This window comes from Oxyura jamaicensis, chromosome 3, assembly GCF_011077185.1.
Source record: "Oxyura jamaicensis isolate SHBP4307 breed ruddy duck chromosome 3, BPBGC_Ojam_1.0, whole genome shotgun sequence".
NCBI lineage: Eukaryota > Metazoa > Chordata > Aves > Anseriformes > Anatidae > Oxyura > Oxyura jamaicensis.
This window is the reverse complement of record NC_048895.1, coordinates 69065355-69073358: the sequence shown is the minus strand read 5'-3', so window position 1 is coordinate 69073358 and position 8004 is coordinate 69065355. Positions and strand designations below refer to the sequence as shown.

At 44.3% G+C, this 8004-nt stretch overlaps 1 long non-coding RNA gene across 1 annotated transcript; it reads right to left on the bottom strand.

Moving 5' to 3' along the window:
• Positions 1 to 256: 256 nt before the first annotated feature.
• LOC118163381 lies at positions 257 to 7044 on the bottom strand. The gene is made up of 3 exons (XR_004749012.1): positions 7015 to 7044; positions 4111 to 4210; positions 257 to 1031 (listed from the first exon to the last, which is right to left on the bottom strand). It is a non-coding gene; the product is annotated as an uncharacterized LOC118163381 (long non-coding RNA).
• Positions 7045 to 8004: the final 960 nt, after the last annotated feature.

Genomic DNA, 8004 nt, shown 5'->3' with positions numbered 1-8004 from the left:
CATTCTGTCCATTCTGTTCATTCTACACATCTGTTCCAACAAGACTGTATGCTTTCTAATGTCATCATAAGCCTTAATAAAGACTGAATATCTACTTATTAATGAAAAAAACTTCATTACTTTCAAGCACCATAGCTTTATATAATTGAGTAGTTGAGCAGTTAAGTAATATTATCTTAAAGCATTGGCATCTTCTACCATAGGCAGATGAAAACAATTTGTATAGCTTTTTTTTTATGTATTTCTGCCACATTTTAATACCTTACTTTTCCTCTAAGTATTTCTTCTACTAGAAAGCATTGGACAGGGCTGTAGCTATCAGACTGAATTTTTCTTGACTGTTAACACAGCTGCCTCTGATTTACAGGGGTCTAAAGCCTCCAATATTGGTCTTATTTGACAAGACTACTTTTTATGCTAGAGATACAGAACTATTAAATGTGAAAAATTTCCACAGCTTTGTTGTTTCTGTATAAATTTTAACATACAAGGGGCACATGCACAAGCTCTGGAAAGCTTTAAATAGCATCGTATCCTATCCTTCACCTATAAAATCAGAAGCATTTTTTTGCCTAGAGATAAATTCCTGTAACACAAAAGGTAAAGTGTAAAGCCGATGATGTTGGTAGCTTACAACTCTATGAATAGTATGATACAACTCTGGGAGAATGGGAATCGTCTTTCTAATGGGCTGTCATGTCTCATTTTTCACAGGTATTCAGTACAGCAATACAGACAGATAGTACTGTTGTGTCTGGAAAAGTATGCATTCCATAAGGGATTAATTAATGAGAAGAGATGCATGAATGGTTAAATTCATTTGCATTTTCTCCATCAACCCCATCTTGGCCGAAGGAAAAAAAATAATAATAATTGCTTATTTTTCATTCCACTTCACAAAGGTTGGTTTGGTGCTTCCATTCTTCTTTCCTCTTCAGCTGTCTCCTGCACACCCCATCCTTGCCTTTAAAAAGCCCGTCCATCTTTCTCTTATCGAGTGGGATGCATCATGCCAGGCGCTGATGCTGCACCTATGACACAAAAAAACAGAGAGAATTTTAAACAGGAGTGTTTTATTGAAATTTAAACCAAAAATTTCTGGAGTGTCTGCACACACACTTCTAAGCAAAAGCAGAATCACTTATTATCATCAGTACTACAGAGATGAGGAAGAGCAGAGAAACTGCAAGCAGGGATAGTGGTGAAAATCACCATCTCTCACACCTTCTCAGGACCAGCAGCAAAAGAAAATACAGGGCTTCAAGGCTCTGTCCCATCTTCACTCCTTTTTCCACTGGTTTCTTTCCTGCTGGAAGCACCAGCCAGGTCCCAAGCACTAATTATTCCTTGTGCACTAAAATGAATAATCATATAGCACCTGTCTAGAAGCACTGGTTTTGCAAATTACCTTGATTTTTTTATTATTATTATTATTATTATTATTTTTTGATTTCTCCTCGGCCTTTGGAGGATGAATATTAGACAAGGAAACTATTCTTACTGGGTATTTTTAAATACACCTGTCTGATTATAGTCATACCTACTGTGTAAGGACTTTTGGGAAAAGTGGGAAGATTCAGATGAAGCTGGAGACAGTGGACACAAATAAAAATAAGCAGGGAATCTTTAATTAGTTAAACTGAAATATAAACATACTTATTCTAAATTATTATTCATATATATATATGTTTCTCTTCATCCCATGTGACAACACAATTTGGTATGGAAATAAAGTTCTGCTAGTGCTCTATCTCTTTCCAATGCAGATGTGTATCATATGGCCTCAGAGGCAGAAGACATTCCTAGGTGGAGCCAACAGCTGTATAAAAGATTCAGCCAAAGCAGAAGCAGCTGCACATCTTCATAGGCACTGGACACTAGTGGTGTTTTCCAACTCTGGCTTCATTTTTCCTAGCTGAGGATCCTCCTCCTCATGCTCTTGAGGCCTGTTTCCATCCCCTCCCACCTTTCTCTTTCTAGTCCTCTTGCGCCAGCTTCATTATTTCTGCTTGCCATATTCTCCATTACTTGTTGCCATCTCTTTCCACAGTTCTGTAGTCTTTTCTTCATTTTTCTAATTAGCTAAACCATCTGCACTTTGTATCTGGTTAATGTTTACCAGATTGTAATTACGTGTTTAGAAAAAGCCAAAAGAACTATCTATTCTTCACCAAGAAATGGAAAACTTCATTTGTATGTTCTTGGCATTACCTAGAGCCTCTAGGTACTTTGGCAGTGTGCTTGGGATAATAAGTAAAGAAACGCAAAATAGTAGGTTAAACCCACTTACTTCTAGAGATGAACAGGAATGGGGGAGCTTAGTTAAAAGACCATCAAATCAAAGATGGTGTGTACTGGGGAATTTAGATTGCAGCCATTGTCCATGGTGTGTGAGAAGATTAAAATTAGCATCCAAAAATTAGCATCTACAGTTCATAATTTAACCCCTCAATAGATAGTCAGAAAAAGAGTCTCAGTTCAGTTTTCAGAGAAAATAAAAAAGGTATTGTATTTGATTTTCATTCTTTTTATAATGTTTCTGCTGTACCTGTGCAAATGATACCAACTTCAATTTCCTACAACTGTGGTTTCATATTCTTTAACTTCAGAGTATCTATATGTCATGGCAGGATTCCCAGTCACAGACTGATTCTAATAGCTTTCAGGGTCGATACCGCTACAGTCCATGGTAAGAGAAAATTATTTGTGAGAAACAATTCCTAAACCTACATGTATACAATATGTAACTCTTAGTATCTGAAGTCTTTCCAACTAAAAGATCTAAAATGTCCTTCAAGAGTATGTTACATTGTCATACAGAGCATGAACTCTGTTACTTGAGAAATGATAGAAAAGATAACACTTGTCTGTAAAGATCTAATTTTTATGTAGTTTTCAAGGTCCTGCACAGTGACAAGGACTTTGGTGTCATCGACCAATGAAATAACACTTGGGTTTTATGCTCTTTCTTTCTTCAAAACACACGTTTGTTGGACTACACCTTTGCTGGTTCTTCATCTTGGAAAAAATCTAATAGTGACTCATGGCCCATCATGGCCCCAAGCAGCAATAAAGAAATGATCAGTTCACTACAGTGATTCCATCCACAAGACTGGTTAATGAATCCCACACAGTCCATGAAATAACTGAACAACATATGGCAGTGGAAATGTGAAAAATAATCTCTCTTTACACATGATGGCTTTTGAAATACTTTAGGAAGCCCAGAAAAAAAATGACACTGGCCCAAACTTTATAAAACAGAATTAATCAGTAGAAATGTAGGGATTTTTGATCTCTGAAATCTTTGAGAAAGGATCAATCTGTCTTTGCGATTTTCATGCCTTACGCATTATAGCTTACTTTCTTGCTGACTTTGTTTACCATGTAGGTTAGGTTGGCCCAGAGCAGAAATGAAAACTTAGTATTACAATACCATTAATGTAGTGGTGACGGTCAGCTATGAATCTTTTTTCCATTTCTGTTGAAGCCCTGTCACAATCTGACTTCACATGTGCCTAGTTAAGGTTAGGTTTGCATAGGGCTTTCCCCTTGCAGGTTTGTTCCACTAATGAAGAGACATATTTGCTTTCCCCAAAACTGAGTGCTATATTCTCCTGGCAGGACTATGTACAGCAAGGTCTGATAAAGGACATGGGAGAGGAGGAAGATGTAGAGCTGGTCCAGACATCTGAAGATACATAGCCTGTGTGACCTTGAGTCTCAAAGCTAGCCCTAGCTTTATCTAGCAAGGAATTAGCTATCTTTATTACCACTTTTGGAGGCGAGAATATTTTGTACTTCTGGAAATCAAATTCTTAAAGACTTCTTAAATTAATTGTTCAAAATAAGTCTTTAAGACTGATGATACCTACCTTCATGTTCATGTGTCTTTTATAATAGTAAAATGGTATAAGCCCATTTAAGACATCTTTTACTTAAGAGGAAGTTTTAAAGCATGTTAAGCAATTCATGTGTTTTGCAGTGACTCTTCAGCAATAATGAATTTTAATCATTATGGAAATTAAATAATCTCAGTATGGCAGGCTGGAGAAATGAGCTGACAGGAACACCACGAAGTTCAACAAAAGCAAATACTGACACCTGTACCTGGAGAGGAGAAATCTCGTGTACTAGTAGATGCAGGAAGCCAGATGGCTGGAGGAGATCTTTGCAGAAAAGGTATTGGGGATCATGGTAGACACTGACCCTGGGGTTGTTCAAGGAAACATTGGATGTGGTGCTTAGGGAAAAGGCTTAGAGGATGATATTGGCGGTAGGGGGGCGGTTGGACCAGGTAATCTTGGAGGTCTTTGCAAACCTGAATGTTTCTATGATTCTGTGTTACACTGATGAGAGGCTAGAGCCTGAGCTGGAAAGCATCATGTGCAACATGTGGAATAAGGTAGATAAGGCTGCAATTTGCAAGGTCCTGCAGTTTTGCCACCTAACCTAACCCATAAAAATAGCCTAAAAGAAAGCTGGAGAGGGACTCTATCAGGGAGTGTAGCAATGGAACAGGGAATAACGGCTTTGAACAAATGGAGGGGAGATTGAGATTAGATGTGATGTGAAGAAGAAAATTCTTCACTCAGAGCACAAAGCGCATATGAGAATTAGGGTTGAAGATGCACCTTGCTTCTGTTTTTTCTGTAAAGAATAGAATGAAATTACCTAAAAACCAGTGTTAAAAATAAACCTAGGGCACAGAATGGGAGGTGGAGGGCAGTCCCTGTGGCCAAGGGGCAGCCTTTCTCTCTGGCAAGCCAAAAGGCCTGGGGGAGCCAGCCCCAGAAAAGGGGCCTTCAGCCCCCCTAACCCTCCTCCTCCTCCCACGTGAGGGCATCTTCCAGGCCGCTTCCAACACAGCCGCCTTTGGCTATGTGTGGGCCACTCCATCACAGAGGCTTGCTGAGGTCACAGTGGCCACCACTGCCCCACCTTTGCTGCGGGTCCTATAAAACAGGACCCCTGCCGCTGGCCCGCCACTCGCTGAGCTTCTAGGTGCTCTGACTGCTAGCTTGTGTGGCAGAAAGAAGACCTGAAGCAGTGAGAGGCAGCCCTTGTTGGTGTGAGAGGACAGCAATGAAGTCCCAGCAAGCACCAAGAAAGAAGGCAGCTGATGAGAAGGAGAAACGTCATGGGCAGAGGCAGAGCGCTGGTGGCACGACACACAACAGTGTCCAAGGGAGCTCTGGCACGCAGCCCAGACACCTATAAGTGGTACCATTGGCACCGCAACAATGCAGGCAACAGGCCGGCCCCTCAGCCATCCAGCGACAGGGGGCCTGGGCCTTCCCAGTGGCACAACGGCGGCATGGGGAGAAGGCAGGAGCGTCAGCCGGACAGCCGCGGGGAGCACAGCCGTGCCTGTAGGCCACAACAGAGAGCGGGACCCAGCCGTGGCCGAAACACAGACGGCAGCGTCAGACCTACAAGTGGCAATGAAGCGAACAGTAGCATGGGACCGAGGCATGGAAGCGGACGACGCTGTGGTTCAGCACCCCGGCCTGGAAACTTCCCAGATGGAAGGCATCCAGTGCCGCTTGTCCCAAGAAGGGACAGGCAAGATCACCAGCCACTCCGGGCCATGCGCAGTCCTTCCCGGCAACGACACAGCAACAGGGGGTCTGGGGCGTACTGCCATTGGTGCAACAGTGGTGTGGGGCGAAGGCAGCAGGATCAGGCAGACAGCCGCGGGGAGCAGAAACATGCCTATCATCCGGAGCACAGTGCGGGACCCAGCCATGGCCAAAACACAGACGGCAGCATCAGGCCTATGCATGGAAATCAAACGCACAGTGGCATGGGACCTAGAAGTGAAAGTGGACAACCCTCTGGTTCAGCAGCCCGGCCTCAAAGCTTCCCGGATGGTAGGCATCCATGCGGCCAGTCACAAGCAAGGACGGGCTTGGTTGTCAGCCACTCCGAGCAGAGCGCCGTCCTTCCTGGCATCCATACAGCGACTGCAGGCCTCGGCCCTACCATTGGCGCAACAGCAGCGTGGGGCGAAGGCAGCAGGATCAGGCAGACAGCCGCAGGGAGCACAGGCATGCCTATCATCCATACCACAGCACGGGACCCAGCCAGGGCCATAAACCAGATGGCAACATCGGACCCACGCACAGAAATCAACCTGACAGTGGATGTAGGCATGGAACTGGATGACCCCGTGGTTCGGCACCCCGGCCTGGCAACCTTACGGACAGAAGGCATCCCGTTTGGGCAGTCCCAGGCAAGGACTGGCTTAGGCTTCTGCCCAACACCGAGGAGCCCATGGAGGTGGATCCACCAGCAGACATGGAGGAACCGATGGAAGTGGATCCACCTCGGGCAGAACAGACCTGGGACTACCACGGCGCGTCTTTGCTCTCTGCCATCCGAGCACAAAAACAGTGTCGCAGGAGTGCCCGGCCAGGCCCCTACTCGTCGTCGCATGGGCTCCATCCCAAGCATTAGCTTGGAGCCACCAAACAGCATGGACATCCCACAGGATTACCTGCAAGATGTCCCGGCAATAAACCACTCTGTTGCCAATTCTCAGGGGTTGTGTGAGTGCTTCTTTCACATCCCCCAGACCTTGTGCGACACGTGGCATCCCTTCTGCACAGAGCCTCAAGGAAGAGCACAAGAGAGGACCCAGCTTCCTTTGGGCTGCTGCGCTGGGGTGATAGGACGAGTCTCCGAGGGCCACCGTGTACCTTTAACATTTGTGAAAATAGACGGAGGGGTGAAAATAGGAGTGTGTGAGTGATTTTAGCAAATTATAGGTGGCTAATTTCTTATATTAGGAGTGAGTTTCTATATCTGAGTAATTGGCAACGACAGACATGGAGAAGGCTGAGGTACTCAGCAACTTCTTTGCCTACATCTGCACTGGTAGTCAGGCTTCCCAAACCTTTCATTTCTCTGAACCCGTAGATGGAGGCAGGGGAGTCAAAGTCCCACCTACTGTCAGTGAAGAGCAGGTTTGAGACCACCTGATGAATCTAAACAGGTACAAGTCTGTGGGACCTGATGACATGAATCCCAGGGTCCTGAGGGAACTGGCTGATGTAGCTGCCAAGTCTCTCTCTATCATAGTTGAAAAGTCCTGGAATGTGGGCAAATGGTGAGTGGAAAAATGGAAACGTCATGCTCCTACTCTTCAACAATTAAAACAAAGAATTGAACAAAGAGCACTACTCTTCAACAATTAAAACAATTAGGAGACATTTCATCTCAGAAAGAGTGGTCAGGCATTGGAATGGGTTGTCCAGGGAAGCGTTCAAGTCACCGTCCCTGGGGTTGTTCAAGGAAAGGTTGGATCTGATGCTTAGGGACATGGTTTAGTGGGTGACATTGGTAGTAGGGTGATCATTGGACCAGATGATCTTGAAGATCTTTTCCAACCTTAATTTTTTTATGATTCTATGATTCTATGATAGGACTGCTGCCCACCAAAAGCAGTCTGCTAGCCCTGGCAAATGTCAGACTTATCTGAGCCAAAAGCCAGATCTACGTCATCTAAATAAGGACTAGCAGAAACTTTCAGTCCAAGTGAATGGAAATTATGGCAAATACCCAGATGTTGAGCTAAATAAGTAGTAGTTGTCTGAGTTGAGGAAGTAGTAGTTGTCATGGTTTCTTTCAAAATAAATTTTAACTTTCTTTAGGGAGGAATTGTCCAAAAAATGTATGATCTGAGGTGCTTGGGTCATTTTTGAGGCTTAAATGATAGCAGTGATTTCCTCATGAGGGGCAGTGGATGGGGCAGGCACCAATCTATTCTCTTTAGTGACCTGTGATAGGACCCGAGGAAATGGTGTCAATCTGCAACAGGGGGGGGTTCAGGCTGGATATCAGGAAAATGTTCTTCACCAAGAGTGTTGTCACGCACTGGAACAGGCTGCCCAGGAACAGAGTCACTGCAGCAAGCCTGTCAGAGTTTAAGAAGCATTTGGACTGTGCACTTAGTCATATGGTCTGAATTTTTGGGTAGACCTGTGTGGAGCCAGGAGTTGG